Below are 17,175 nucleotides of genomic sequence, written 5' to 3' on the forward strand. Positions count from 1 at the left end.
AGCCACTCCTACTGACTCTATAGTCACTCCTACTGAGGATGGTAGCTGACTCTATAGCCACTCCTACTGACTCTATAGCCACTCCTACTGACTCTATAGCCACTCCTACTGAGGATGGTAGCTGACTCTATAGCCACTCCTACTGAGGATGGTAGCTGACTCTATAGCCACTCCTACTGACTCTATAGTCACTCCTACTGAGGATGGTAGCTGACTCTATAGCCACTCCTACTGACTCTATAGTCACTCCTACTGAGGATGGTAGCTGACTCTATAGCCACTCCTACTGAGGATGGTAGCTGACTCTATAGCCACTCCTACTGAGGATAGTAGCTGACTCTATAGCCCCTCCTACTGACTCTATAGCCAGTCCTACTGAGGATGGTAGCTGACTCTATAGTCACTCCTACTGAGGACGGTGGCTGACTCTATAGCCACTCCTACTGACTCTATAGTCACTCCTACTGAGGATGGTAGCTGACTCTATAGCCACTCCTACTGAGGATGGTAGCTGACTCTATAGCCACTCCGACTGAGGATGGTAGCTGACTCTATAGTCACTCCTACTGAGGATGGTAGCTGACTCTATAGCCACTCCTACTGACTCTATAGCCACTCCTACTGACTCTATAGCCACACCTACTGAGGATGGTAGCTGACTCTATAGCCACTCCTACTGACTCTATAGCCACACCTACTGAGGATGGTAGCTGACTCTATAGCCACTCCTACTGACTCTATAGCCACTCCTACTGACTCTATAGCCACACCTACTGAGGATGGTAGCTGACTCTATAGCCACTCCTACTGAGGATGGTAGCTGACTCTATAGCCACTCCTACTGAGGATGGTAGCTGACTCTATATCCACTCCTACTGAGGATGGTAGCTGACTCTATAGCCACTCCTACTGACTCTATAGCCACTCCTACTGAGGATGGTAGCTGACTCTATAGCCACTCCTACTGAGGATGGTAGCTGACTCTATAGCCAGTCCTACTGAGGATGGTAGCTGACTCTATAGCCACTCCTACTGACTCTATAGCCACTCTTACTGAGGATGGTAGCTGGCTCTATAGCCACTCCTACTGAGGATGGTAGCTGACTCTATAGCCACTCCTACTGACTCTATAGCCACTCCTACTGAGGATGGTAGCTGACTCTATAGCCAGTCCTACTGAGGATGGTAGCTGACTCTATAGCCACTCCTACTGACTCTATAGCCACTCTTACTGAGGATGGTAGCTGACTCTATAGTCACTCCTACTGAGGATGGTAGCTGACTCTATATCCACTCCTACTGAGGATGGTAGCTGACTCTATAGCCAGTCCTACTGAGGATGGTAGCTGACTCTATAGCCACTCCTACTGACTCTATAGCCACTCCTACTGAGGATTGTAGCTGACTCTATAGCCACTCCTACTGACTCTATAGCCACTCTTACTGAGGATGGTAGCTGGCTCTATAGCCACTCCTACTGAGGATGGTAGCTGACTCTATAGCCACTCCTACTGAGGATGGTAGCTGACTCTATAGCCACTCCTAATGAGGATGGTAGCTGACTCTATAGCCACTCCTACTGAGGATGGTAGCTGACTCTATAGCCAGTCCTACTGAGGATGGTAGCTGACTCTATAGTCAGTCCTACTGAGGATAGTAGCTGACTCTATAGCCACTCCTACTGAGGATGGTAGCTGACTCTATAGCCAGTCCTACTGAGGATGGTAGCTGACTCTATAGCCAGTCCTACTGAGGATGGTAGCTGACTCTATAGCCACTCCATAGCCTATAGCCAAAGTCATTCCACTACCCTAGAGTGGTAAAGCAGCCTTTACTGGTTCTAACAGCAGACCAATCAGCTTGCTGCAAGCTCTTAACTGTTGAAAAAAACATGGCGTTTGACCAAATACAATGCTATTTCTCTGTAAACAAATGAACAACAGATTTTCATATGGTGAAGGGCACTCGTCATGTACTGCACTGACACAAATGACTGCTGATTGGTTGAAGGAAATTGATCATCAGAAGGTTGTGGGAGTCGTACAGGTAGATTACAGTGTAGCCTTATCAATGACCTTATTGACCGAAGCCTGTTGCTGAGAACAAAGTGTTATGGATTTACAACCTTCGCCACGTCATGGATTCAGAGATATCTATATCTAATATCACTCGGACGCTTTCCTTTTAATGGAAGCTTCTCTAATGTCAATGTCACGCCCTGGCCATAGAGAGGCTTTTATTCTCTATTTTTGGTATAGGCCAGGGTGTGACTAAGGTGGGCATTCTAGTTTCTTTATTGCTATGTTTTCTGTTTTGGGTGTGGTTCTCAATCAGGGACAGCTGTCTATCGTTGTCTCTGATTGGGGATCATACTTAGGCAGCCTTTTTTCCTTTTGGTTTTTGTGGGTAGTTGTCTTTGTTAGTGGCACTATAGCCCTAGTCAGCTTCACGGTTGTTTTTGTGGGTAGTTGTCTTTGTTAGTGGCACTATAGCCCTAGTCAGCTTCACGGTTGTTTTTGTGGGTAGTTGTCTTTGTTAGTGGCACTATAGCCCTAGTCAGCTTCACGGTTGTTTTTGTGGGTAGTTGTCTTTGTTAGTGGCACTATAGCCCTAGTCAGCTTCACGGTTGTTTTTGTGGGTAGTTGTCTTTGTTAGTGGCACTATAGCCCTAGTCAGCTTCACGGTCGTCGTCGTTGTTGTTGTTGTTTTTTAGCGACATTTATAATAAAGAGAAATGTACGCTGACCACGCTGCACCTTGGTCCATTCCGTACGACGATCGTTACAGTCAAACATGTCTGACTTTAAAAAATATTTATTTTAACAAAAGCTGTGACTGTGCTGTATATGCAGGTAACTGTGATCAGATGAAAAACATGGTGACTGGTTGTGTTTCATGTCACAACAAAATGGAAGCCATTTTGTTTTTTACAGTTACGTCTTTACTATTAGGCCCATAATTATTATTGATTTTTTAGAGTCTCGCCTCCAGATTCCACGGTATAATTCACACTCTGGATCACAGTCAGCGTTTGGATCATGATCCATGTGTTAAGGTAAAGAGTTTCTGTTCTTCATAGTGCATTTGGGATAAACACTTGTATTTATCCTGTTTTTTTTATTCTGAACTGACCCCGTGAGCACACACACACACACACACACACACACACACACACACACACACACACACACACACACACACACAGGGAGAGAGAACAATGTCCAGGCAGCTCCCAGGCTGTAACATGTTCGAGGCCTTACTGTAGCGCCTGTTCTCACACCATTCCCTCATCAGAGAGCGATGCCAACCGCCTGCCATGCGGGCTATACCATCCACAGAGACCAGAGAGGTGTCAGTTCTGGGCTATACCATCCACAGAGACCAGAGAGGTGTCAGTCCTGGGCTATACCATCCACAGAGACCAGAGAGGTGTCAGTCCTGGGCTATACCATCCACGGAGACCAGGGAGGTGTCAGTCCTGGGCTATACCCTCCACAGAGACCAGAGAGGTGTCAGTCCTGGGCTATACCATCCACAGAGACCAGAGAGGTGTCAGTCCTGGGCTATACCCTCCACAGAGACCAGAGAGGTGTCAGTCCTGGGCTATACCCTCCACAGAGACCAGAGAGGTGTCAGTCCTGGGCTATGCCATCCACAGAGACCAGAGAGGTGTCAGTCCTGGGCTATACCCTCCACAGAGACCAGAGAGGTGTCAGTCCTGGGCTATACCCTCCACAGAGACCAGGGAGGTGTCAGTCCTGGGCTATACCCTCCACAGAGACCAGAGAGGTGTCAGTCCTGGGCTATACCATCCACAGAGACCAGAGAGGTGTCAGTCCTGGGCTATACCATCCACAGAGACCAGGGAGGTGTCAGTCCTGGGCTATACCATCCACAGAGACCAGGGAGGTGTCAGTCCTGGGCTATACCCTCCACAGAGACCAGAGAGGTGTCAGTCCTGGGCTATACCATCCACAGAGACCAGAGAGGTGTCAGTCCTGGGCTATACCATCCACAGAGACCAGTGAGGTGTCAGTCCTGGGCTATACCATCCACAGAGACCAGAGAGGTGTCAGTCCTGGGCTATACCCTCCACAGAGACCAGAGAGGTGTCAGTCCTGGGCTATACCCTCCACAGAGACCAGAGAGGTGTCAGTCCTGGGCTATGCCATCCACAGAGACCAGAGAGGTGTCAGTCCTGGGCTATACCCTCCACAGAGACCAGAGAGGTGTCAGTCCTGGGCTATACCCTCCACAGAGACCAGAGAGGTGTCAGTCCTGGGCTATACCCTCCACAGAGACCAGAGAGGTGTCAGTCCTGGGCTATACCCTCCACAGAGACCAGAGAGGTGTCAGTCCTGGGCTATACCCTCCACAGAGACCAGAGAGGTGTCAGTCCTGGGCTATAAGAGGTGTCAGTCCTGGGCTATACCCTCCACAGAGACCAGAGAGGTGTCAGTCCTGGGCTATACCCTCCACAGAGACCAGAGAGGTGTCAGTCCTGGGCTATACCCTCCACAGAGACCAGAGAGGTGTCAGTCCTGGGCTATACCCTCCACAGAGACCAGGGAGGTGTCAGTCCTGAGCTATAAGAGGTGTCAGTCCTGGGCTATACCCTCCACAGAGACCAGAGAGGTGTCAGTCCTGGGCTATACCCTCCACAGAGACCAGGGAGGTGTCAGTCCTGGGCTATAAGAGGTGTCAGTCCTGGGCTATACCCTCCACAGAGACCAGAGAGGTGTCAGTCCTGGGCTATACCCTCCACAGAGACCAGAGAGGTGTCAGTCCTGGGCTATACCCTCCACAGAGTCCAGAGAGGTGGCTGATGGGTATGTGGACTGTGTCAGCCCCGGAAGAAAAAATATTGACATACAAGAATCTCAGGTAGCTTACAAAAACCCTCCCTCCGTCCTTACTCCCTCCCTCCCTCCCTCCATCCTGTTGTTCCAGAATAACTCTGGTAGTGTTGAGTAGGTCCTGTTGTTCCAGAATAACTCTGGTAGTGTTGAGCAGGACCTGTTGTTCCAGAATAACTCTGGTAGTGTTGAGCAGGTGCTGTTGTTCCAGAATACCTCTGGTAGTGTTGAGCAGGACCTGTTGTTCCAGAATAACTCTGGTAGTGTTGAGCAGGTCCTGTTGTTCCAGTAAAGCTCTGGTAGTGTTGAGCAGGTCCTGTTGTTCCAGAATAACTCTGGTAGTGTTGAGCAGGTCCTGTTGTTCCAGTAAAGCTCTGGTAGTGTTGAGCAGGTCCTGTTGTTCCAGAATACCTCTGGTAGTGTTGAGCTGGTCCTGTTGTTCCAGAATGTGTTGAGGAGGTCCTGTTGTTCCAGAATACCTCTGGTAGTGTTGAGCAGGTCCTGTTGTTCCAGAATAACTCTGGTAGTGTTGAGCAGGACCTGTTGTTCCAGAATAACTCAGGTAGTGTTGAGCAGGTCCTGTTGTTCCAGTAAAGCTCTGGTAGTGTTGAGCAGGTCCTGTTGTTCCAGAATAACTCTGGTAGTGTTGAGCAGGTCCTGTTGTTCCAGTAAAGCTCTGGTAGTGTTGAGCAGGTCCTGTTTTTCCAGAATACCTCTGGTAGTGTTGAGCTGGTCCTGTTGTTCCAGAATGTGTTGAGGAGGTCCTGTTGTTCCAGAATACCTCTGGTAGTGTTGAGCAGGTCCTGTTGTTCCAGAATAACTCTGGTAGTGTTGAGCAGGACCTGTTGTTCCAGAATAACTCAGGTAGTGTTGAGCAGGTCCTGTTGTTCCAGAATAACTCTGGTAGTGTTGAGCAGGTCCTGTTGTTCCAGAATAACTCTGGTAGTGTTGAGCAGGTCCTGTTGTTCCAGAATAACTCTGGTAGTGTTGAGCAGGACCTGTTGTTCCAGAATACCTCTGGTAGTGTTGAGCAGGTCCTGTTGTTCCAGAATAACTCTGGTAGTGTTGAGTATGTCCTGTTGTTCCAGAATACCTCTGGTAGTGTTGAGCAGGACCTGTTGTTCCAGAATAACTCTGGTAGTGTTGAGCAGGTCCTGTTGTTCCAGAATACCTCTGGTAGTGTTGAGCAGGACCTGTTGTTCCAGAATACCTCTGGTAGTGTTGAGCAGGTCCTGTTGTTCCAGAATAACTCTGGTAGTGTTGAGCAGGTCTTGTTGGACCACAGCTTTGGTTAGACGAGGGTGATTTGACAGTGTCGGGTCAGGGATAACTTCACAGTATAACGTCTTTATATATAGAGAGAGAGAGAGTATATATTCTGGATATGAAACTGTATTGTTGAGGAATAGTTTTCAAGTCAGTGTTGACTGTGCTGTTTACACCTGCTGTATCCTGGTCACCTGACAAATACACTTTGATTTGATCTTGGCATCTTGTTAGATCTTCTTTGATCTTCTTAGCAATGCAAATCTGCAAGTGTTATTCATGTAATGGGGGTTATTTAATGGGTGTTATTTAATGGGTGCTATTTAATGGGAATTGTTCATTGGGGGTTGTTCATTTGGGGTTGTTCATTGGGGGTTGTTCATTTGGGGTTGTTCATTGGGGGTTGTTCATTTGGGGTTATTTAATGGGAATTGTTAATTGGGTGTTATTTAATTGGGTTTATTTAATGGGGGTTGTTTAATGGGGGATGTTTAATGGGGGATGTTTAATGGGGGTTGTTTAATGGGGGTTATTTAATGGGGGTTATTTAATGGGGGTTATTTAATGGGGGTTGTTTAATGGGGTTATTTAATGGGGGTTATTTAATGGGGTTGTTTAATGGGGTTATTTAATGGGGTTGTTTAATGGGGGTTATTTAATGGGGGTTGTTTAATGGGGTTATTTAATGGGGGTTGTTTAATGGGGTTATTTAATGGGGGTTATTTAATGGGGGTTATTTAATGGGGGTTATTTAATGGGGGTTGTTTAATGGGGTTATTTATTGGGGGTTGTTTAATGGGGGTTATTTAATGGGGGGTGTTTAATGGGGGTTGTTTAATGGGGGTTATTTAATGGGGGTTATTTAATGGGGGTTGTTTAATGAGGGTTGTTTAATGGGGGTTACTTCACCTCACCCCATGTCTTACTGTTACGCGACGCTTGTCCCTCAACAGTCAGTCCAGATGATTCATTGCTTTATCTAAAGTAAGACAGTCACCACAGCATTAAGGTACAGTCTACTGTCTGGGTGGCACAGGGCATACTGCACATACCAGACCCCTGCTATAGTGATGGACAGGTGAGGAATATCTTGAATACTCTACAGCATGAGAGCCCTCACCAGACCAGACCCCTGCTATAGTGACAGAGAGGTGAGGAATATCTTGAATACTCTACAGCATGAGAGCCCTCACCAGACCAGACCCCTGCTATAGTGACAGAGAGGTGAGGAATATCTTTAAACAATTGAAAATGGCGGCAAGAGATTTGCTGAACAGAATGAGGAAGAGAATGTTGCAGAGTCTCCTCCCCCTCACCCCTCCTCCCCCTCACCCCTCCTCCTTTCTCACCCCTCCTCCCCCTCACCCCTCATCCTTTCTCACCCCTCCTCCCCCTCACCCCTCATCCTTTCTCACCCCTCCTCCCCCTCACCCCTCCTCCCCCTCACCCCCTCATCCCCCCACCTCTCCTCGCCTCATCCTTTCTCACCCCTCCTCCCCCTCACCCCTCATCCCCCCCACCTCTCCTCCATCATCCTTTCTCACCCCTCCTCCCCCTCACCCCTCATCCCCCCCACCTCTCCTCCATCATCCTTTCTCACCCCTCCTCCTCCCCCTCACCCACACTCAATACCATTTTCTAAACGGACAGGTCAACATTTATGAGATCATTTGGGGAATCCCCCCCCCAGCCGGTCTCCGACCAAATCCAGTTCGCAGACCGTCTCCGTCTGAACCCTTTGACCTTTGATCTGATTGGTTCAGAGTACAACCTGACCTCTGAAATTCCACCAATCCCAGCCCTGGTAAATTGGTTTGCAGCAGTCATAGATATTTACAGTATATTGAAATTCATCGGGCTTTCGGTGTTGGATTGCCTTGGGTTAACGTTACAAAGCAAGCTCATAAGTTACAACCTTAAATATCCACTTAGGTGTTGTGTTAGTGTAGAGACAGCTAGCTAGGTGTTGTGTTAGTGTAGAGACAGCTAGCTAGGTGTTGTGTTAGTGAAGAGGCAGCTGGCTCTGTGTTGTGTTAATGTAGAGGCAGCTAGCTCGGTGTTGTGTTAGTGTAGAGACAGCTAGCTAGGTGTTGAGTTAGTGTAGAGGCAGCTAGCTAGGTGTTGAGTTAGTGTAGAGGCAGCTAGCTAGGTGTTGTGTTAGTGTAGAGGCAGCTAGCTCGGTGTTGTGTTAGTGTAGAGGCAGCTAGCTAGGTGTTGAGTTAGTGTAGAGGCAGCTAGCTAGGTGTTGAGTTAGTGTAGAGGCAGCTAGCTAGGTGTTGTGTTGTATTAGTGTAGAGACAGCTAGCTTGAGGTTGTGTTTGTGTAGTCATGTGTCTTGTGTTGACAACCAAGTGACAGGTGCAACATGTGGTCACTCCTCTAAGTATAGAAACACCCAATCTAATTTGAAGCCTTCCCCTCATCTCTCTCTCTCTCTCTGTCTCTCTGTCTCTCTCGTCTCTCTGTCTCTCTCCTCTCCCTGTCTCCCCGTCTCTCTCCCTGTCTCCCTGTCTCGCTCCCTCCCTGTCTCTCTCTCTGTCTCTCTGTCTCTCTGTCTCTCTCTCTCTCTCTCTCTCTCTCTCTCTCTCTCTCTCTCTCTGTCTCTCTCTGTCTCGCTGTCTCTCTCTCTGTCTCCCTGTCTCCCTGTCTCTCTCTGTCTGTCTGTCTGTCTGTCTGTCTCTCTCTCTGTCTCTCTGTGTCTCTCTCTCTCTCTCTCTGTCTCTCTCTGTCTCGCTGTCTCTCTCTCTGTCTCCCTGTCTCCCTGTCTCTCTCTGTCTGTCTGTCTCTCTCTCTCTGTCTGTCTGTCTCTCTCTCAATCTGTCTCTCTCTCCCTGTCTCCCTGTCTGTCTCCCTGTCTGTCTCTCTCTCTGTCTCCCTGTCTCTCTCCCTGTCTCTCTCCCTGTCTCTGTGTCTCTGTGTCTCTGTCTCTCTGTCTCTCTGTCTCTCTCTCCCTGTCTCTCTCCCTGTCTCTCTGTCTCTCTGTCTCTCTCTCTCTCTGTCTCTGGACCATCCTGTGTGACTTTATTTGGACTAAGAAAATAGACTTTACGACACTGTCATGAAGCATTACGACCATCACAATCATATAATCCAAGAAGGTCTGTCACGTACATGTCTTCACGTCAGTCATCAGTCAAACAGAGGGTGTCTTGTCCTGCTCCTGAAATGTGCTCCTTGTCAATACAAATATATATTAAACATAAACATACTGTTGACACATAGTCTGTGGGGTTTATAATGATAATGATCCTATCTATAGACCTGTTGTGACATATAATGTTATGACAGTGGTATGATCCCATATAATGACATGTTTATGACTGTAGATATGAATGAACCCTTCAACCCAGGGTTAGTCCACCTGTAGACCTATATAGAATGAATCCTTTAACCCAGGGTTAGTCCACCTGTAGACCTATATAGAATGAGCCCTTCAACCCAGGGTTATTCCACCTGTAGACCTATATAGAATAAACCCTTCAAACCAGGGTTAGTCCACCTGTAGACCTATATAGAATGAATCCTTTAACCCAGGGTTAGTCCACCTGTAGACCTATATAGAATGAGCCCTTCAACCCAGGGTTTGTCCACCTATAGACCTATATAGAATAAACCCTTCAACCCAGGGTTAGTCCACCTGTAGACCTATATAGAATGAACCCTTCAACCCAGGGTTTAGTCCACCTGTAGACCTATATAGAATGATCCCAACTTCAGCCTTCAAGAGCCTGAGAATGTGCTATTCTTTCTTTCACATTGTATCGGATTCAGGCCTTGGCAACCAAGTGGGTAACCAGGTGTGGGCACTTCTAGCTAACCGAGTACCAGACAAAAGGAGACAACTATCAGATATAGTCCGACCCTGGAGGACTGCAGTTACCCTCCCCTCCTGTGCTGCATCCCACCCTGCCTTCATCAGAACGGCCATTCTCTTCCCTCCACATACTGACATACAGGGGATTTCTGGTTGCCAGGCAGCACAATCACAAACTCCAATACAGAGTACATTAGAGCAGGTGCAGTGGCCTGCTGCTAGACGGTTAGGGGGCTAGGGGTTAGGGGGCTAGGGGTTAGGGGGCTAGGGGGAAGCATGCCTCAGGTTGGCACCAAGGATCATCACTTCACTGTGGCCGGTGGTAATTCCTGTCACCCAGCCTCTCCCTCTCCCCTGTCTCTCTCTGTCTCTTTCTCCCTCTCCCCTGTCTCTCTCTGTCTCTCTCTCCCTCTCCCCTGTCTCTCTCTGTCTCTTTCTCCCTCTCCCCTGTCTCTCTCTGTCTCTCTCTGTCTCTTTCTCCCTCTCCCCTGTCTCTCTCTGTCTCTTTCTCCCTCTCCCCTGTCTCTCTCTGTCTCTCTCTCCCTCTCCCCTGTCTCTCTCTGTCTCTTTCTCCCTCTCCCCTGTCTCTCTCTGTCTCTCTCTGTCTCTTTCTCCCTCTCCCCTGTCTCTCTCTGTCTCTTTCTCCCTCTCCCCTGTCTCGCTCTGTCTCTTTCTCCCTCTCCCCTGTCTCTCTCTGTCTCCTTCTCCCTCTCCCCTGTCTCTTTCTCCCTCTCCCATGTCTCTCTCTGTCTCTTTCTCCCTCACCCCTGTCTCTCTCTGTCTCCTTCTCCCTCTCCCCTGTGTCTCTCTCCCTCTCCCTCTCCCCTGTCTCTCCACCCTCCCTTTCCATCTATCTGTCTCTCTCTCACTCCACTCTCCCTCTCCCCTTCTCACTCTCTCCCTGTCTCTCCCCCCTCTCCCACATCCCCATCTCAATTCAATTCAAGGGTCTTTATTGGCATGGTAAACATGTGTTAACATTGCCAAATCAAGTGAACCAATTAATAAACAAAAGTGAATGAAACAATGAAAAGTGAACAGTAAACATTACACTCACACAAGTTCCAAAAGAATGAAGACATTTCAAACGTGATAGCATGTGTGTATATATACATTTACATTTACATTTAAGTCATTTAGCAGACGCTCTTATCCAGAGCGACTTACAAATTGGTGAATTCACCTTCTGACATCAGTGGAACAGCCACTTTACAATAGTGCATCTAAATCATTTCAGGGGGGGGGGGGGGTGAGAAGGATTACTTTATCCTATCCTAGATATTCCTATATAGGTCTACAGGTGGACTAACCCTATACAGTGTTGTAACGATGTGCAAATAGTTAACGTACAAAAGGGAAAATAAATGAACATAAACTTGGGTTGAATTTACAATTGTGTCTGTTCTTCTCATAAATCTTGCTGCTGTGATGTCACACTGTGGTATTTCACCCAGTAGATATGGGAGTTTATCAAGATTGGATTTGTTTTCTAATTCTTTGTGTATCTGTGTAATGTGAGTGAAATATGTGTCTCTAATACGGTCATGCATTTGGCAGAAGGTTAGGAAGTGCAGCTCAATTCATTTCTGTTTCTCCCCTCTCTCTGTCTCTCTCCCCTCTCTCTGTCTCCCACTCTCCCTCTCTCTCTCTGTCTCCCACTCTCCCTCTCTCTCTCTGTCTCCCACTCTCCCTCTCTCTCTCTGTCTCCCACTCTCCCTCTCTCTCTCTGTCTCCCACTCTCCCTCTCCTTCTCTGTCTCTCCCTCTCTGTCTCTCCCTCTCTCTCTTTCTCCCACTTCCACTTCTCCCTCTCCTTCTCTGTCTCTCCCTCTCTCTGTCTCCCACTCTCCCTCTCCCTCCTCTCTCTCACTTCCCCTTCTCCCTCCTCTCTCTCACTTCCCCTTCTCCCTCCTCTCTCACTTCCCCTTCTCCCTCTTCTCTCTCACTTCCCCTTCTCCCTCTTCTCTCTCACTTCCCCTTCTCCCTCCTCTCTCTCACTTCCCCTTCTCCCTCCTCTCTCTCACTTCCCCTTCTCCCTCTTCTCTCTCACTTCCCCTTCTCCCTCTTCTCTCTCACTTCCCCTTCTCCCTCCTCTCTCTCACTTCCCCTTCTCCCTCCTCTCTCCTCAATGAAAATAGTGACTCAATAAATAAATACACAGTGAATAACAAATAAAAATAACTAGTAAAATAATGTCTATTCAGTATATAGGCAGCAGAAAATAACATGGTTATATACTGGGAGTAGATGTGCAGGGTTAGTTACACTATATATACAGCAGTATGTGGACACCCCTTCATCCACGATATATACAGCAGTATGTGGACACCTCTTCATCCACTATATATACAGGACACCCCTTCATCCACTATATATACAGCAGTATGAGGACACCCCTTCATCCACTATATATACAGCAGTATGAGGACACCCCTTCATCCACTATATATACAGCAGTATGGACACCCCTTCATCCACTATATATACAGCAGAATGAGGACACCCCTTCATCCACTATATATACAGTACACCCCTTCATACACTATATATACAGGACACCCCTTCATACACTATATATACAGCAGTATGTGGACACCCCTTCATACACTATATATACAGGACACCCCTTCATCCACTATATATACAGCAGTATGAGGACACCCCTTCATCCACGATATATACAGGACACCCCTTCATCCACTATATATACAGGACACCCCTTCATCCACTATATATACAGCAGTATGAGGACACCCCTTCATCCACTATATATACAGGACACCCCTTCATCCACTATATATACAGGACACCCCTTCATCCACTATATATACAGGACACCCCTTCATCCACTATATATACAGGACACCCCTTCATCCACTATATATACAGCAGTATGAGGACACCCCTTCATCCACTATATATACAGGACACCCCTTCATCCACTATATATACAGCAGTATGAGGACACCCCTTCATCCACTATATATACAGCAGTATGAGGACACCCCTTCATCCACTATATATACAGCAGTATGAGGACACCCCTTCATCCACTATATATACAGGACACCCCTTCATCCACTATATATACAGCAGTATGAGGACACCCCTTCATCCACTATATATACAGCAGTATGAGGACACCCATTCATCCACTATATATACAGGACACCCCTTCATCCACTATATATACAGCAGTATGAGGACACCCCTTCATCCACTATATATACAGGACACCCCTTCATCCACTATATATACAGCAGTATGAGGACACCCCTTCATCCACTATATATACAGCAGTATGAGGACACCCCTTCATCCACTATATATACAGCAGTATGAGGACACCCATTCATCCACTATATATACAGGACACCCCTTCATCCACTATATATACAGCAGTATGAGGACACCCCTTCATCCACTATATATACAGCAGTATGAGGACACCCCTTCATCCACTATATATACAGCAGTATGAGGACACCCCTTCATCCACTATATATACAGGACACCCCTTCATCCACTATATATACAGCAGTATGAGAACACCCCTTCATCCACTATATATACAGCAGTATGAGGACACCCCTTCATCCACTATATATACAGGACACCCCTTCATCCACTATATATACAGGACACCCCTTCATCCACTATATATACAGGACACCCCTTCATCCACTATATATACAGGACACCACTTCATCCACTATATATACAGCAGTATGAGGACACCCCTTCATCCACTATATATACAGCAGTATGAGGACACCCCTTCATCCACTATATATACAGGACACCCCTTCATCCACTATATATACAGGACACCCTTTCATCCACTATATATACAGGACACCCCTTCATCCACTATATATACAGGACACCCCTTCATCCACTATATATACAGGACACCCCTTCATCCACTATATATACAGCAGTATGAGGACACCCCTTCATCCACTATATATACAGCAGTATGAGGACACCCCTTCATCCACTATATATACAGGACACCCCTTCATCCACTATATATACAGCAGTATGAGGACACCCCTTCATCCACTATATATACAGGACACCCCTTCATCCACTATATATACAGCAGTATGAGGACACCCATTCATCCACTATATATACAGGACACCCCTTCATCCACTATACATACAGCAGTATGAGGACACCCCTTCATCCACTATATATACAGGACACCCCTTCATCCACTATATATACAGCAGTATGAGGACACCCCTTCATCCACTATATATACAGGACACCCCTTCATCCACTATATATACAGGACACCCCTTCATACACTATATATACAGCAGTATGAGGACACCCCTTCATACACTATATATACAGGACACCCCTTCATCCACTATATATACAGCAGTATGGACACCCCTTCATCCACTATATATGCAGGACACCCCTTCATCCACTATATATACAGGACACCCCTTCATCCACTATATATACAGCAGTATGAGGACACCCCTTCATCCACTATATATACAGGACACCCCTTCATCCACTATATATACAGGACACCCCTTCATCCACTATATATACAGCAGTATGAGGACACCCCTTCATCCACTATATATACAGGACACCCCTTCATCCACTATATATACAGGACACCCCTTCATCCACTATATATTCAGCAGTATGAGGACACCCCTTCATCCACTATATATACAGGACACCCCTTCATCCACTATATATACAGGACACCCCTTCATCCACTATATATACAGCAGTATGAGGACACCCCTTCATCCACTATATATACAGGACACCCCTTCATCCACTATATATACAGGACACCCCTTCATCCACTATATATACAGGACACCCCTTCATCCACTATATATACAGCAGTATGAGGGCACCCCTTCATCCACTATATATACAGGACACCCCTTCATCCACTATATATACAGCAGTATGAGGACACCCCTTCATACACTATATATACAGGACACCCCTTCATCCACTATATATACAGGACACCCCTTCAAACACTATATATACAGCAGTATGTGGACACCCCTTCATCCACTATATATACAGGACACCCCTTCATCCACTATATATACAGCAGTATGAGGACACCCCTTCATCCACTATATATACAGGACACCCCTTCATCCACTATATATACAGCAGTATGAGGACACCCCTTCATCCACTATATATACAGCAGTATGAGGACACCCCTTCATCCAATATATATAAAGCAGTATTTGGACACCCCTTCATCCACTATATATACAGGACACCCCTTCATCCACTATATATACAGCAGTATGTGGACACCCCTTCATACACTATATATACAGGACACCCCTTCATCCACTATATATACAGCAGTATGAGGACACCCCTTCATCCACTATATATACAGGACACCCCTTCATCCACTATATATACAGCAGTATGAGGACACCCCTTCATCCACTATATATACAGCAGTATGAGGACACCCCTTCATCCAATATATATAAAGCAGTATTTGGACACCCCTTCATCCACTATATATACAGGACACCCCTTCATCCACTATATATACAGCAGTATGTGGACACCCCTTCATACACTATATATACAGGACACCCCTTCATCCACTATATATACAGCAGTATGAGGACACCCCTTCATCCACTATATATACAGGACACCCCTTCATCCACTATATATACAGGACACCCCTTCATCCACTATATATACAGGACACCCCTTCATCCACTATATATACAGGACACCCCTTCATCCACTATATATACAGGACACCCCTTCATCCACTATATATACAGCAGTATGAGGACACCCCTTCATCCACTATATATACAGGACACCCCTTCATCCACTATATATACAGCAGTATGAGGACACCCCTTCATCCACTATATATACAGGACACCCCTTCATCCACTATATATACAGCAGTATGAGGACACCCCTTCATCCACTATATATACAGCAGTATGAGGACACCCCTTCATCCACTATATATACAGGACACCCCTTCATCCACTATATATACAGCAGTATGAGGACACCCCTTCATCCACTATATATACAGCAGTATGAGGACACCCATTCATCCACTATATATACAGGACACCCCTTCATCCACTATATATACAGCAGTATGAGGACACCCCTTCATCCACTATATATACAGCAGTATGAGGACACCCCTTCATCCACTATATATACAGCAGTATGAGGACACCCCTTCATCCACTATATATACAGCAGTATGAGGACACCCATTCATCCACTATATATACAGGACACCCCTTCATCCACTATATATACAGCAGTATGAGGACACCCCTTCATCCACTATATATACAGCAGTATGAGGACACCCCTTCATCCACTATATATACAGCAGTATGAGGACACCCCTTCATCCACTATATATACAGGACACCCCTTCATCCACTATATATACAGCAGTATGAGGACACCCCTTCATCCACTATATACACAGGACACCCCTTCATCCACTATATATACAGCAGTATGAGAACACCCCTTCATCCACTATATATACAGCAGTATGAGGACACCCCTTCATCCACTATATATACAGGACACCCCTTCATCCACTATATATACAGGACACCCCTTCATCCACTATATATACAGGACACCCCTTCATCCACTATATATACAGGACACCCCTTCATCCACTATATATACAGGACACCCCTTCATCCACTATATATACAGCAGTATGAGGACACCCCTTCATCCACTATATATACAGCAGTATGAGGACACCCCTTCATCCACTATATATACAGGACACCCCTTCATCCACTATATATACAGGACACCCTTTCATCCACTATATATACAGGACACCCCTTCATCCACTATATATACAGGACACCCCTTCATCCACTATATATACAGCAGTATGAGGACACCCCTTCATCCACTATATATACAGCAGTATGAGGACACCCCTTCATCCACTATATATACAGGACACCCCTTCATACACTATATATACAGGACACCACTTCATACACTATATATACAGCAGTATGAGGACACCCCTTCATCCACTATATATACAGGACACCCCTTCATCCACTATATATACGGCAGTATGAGGACACCCCTTCATCCACTATATATACAGGACACCCCTTCATCCACTATATATACAGGACACCCCTTCATCCACTATATATACAGGACACCCCTTCATCCA

The sequence above is a fragment of the Oncorhynchus masou genome, unplaced genomic scaffold (assembly GCF_036934945.1).
Source record: "Oncorhynchus masou masou isolate Uvic2021 unplaced genomic scaffold, UVic_Omas_1.1 unplaced_scaffold_452, whole genome shotgun sequence".
Lineage (NCBI taxonomy): Eukaryota > Metazoa > Chordata > Actinopteri > Salmoniformes > Salmonidae > Oncorhynchus > Oncorhynchus masou.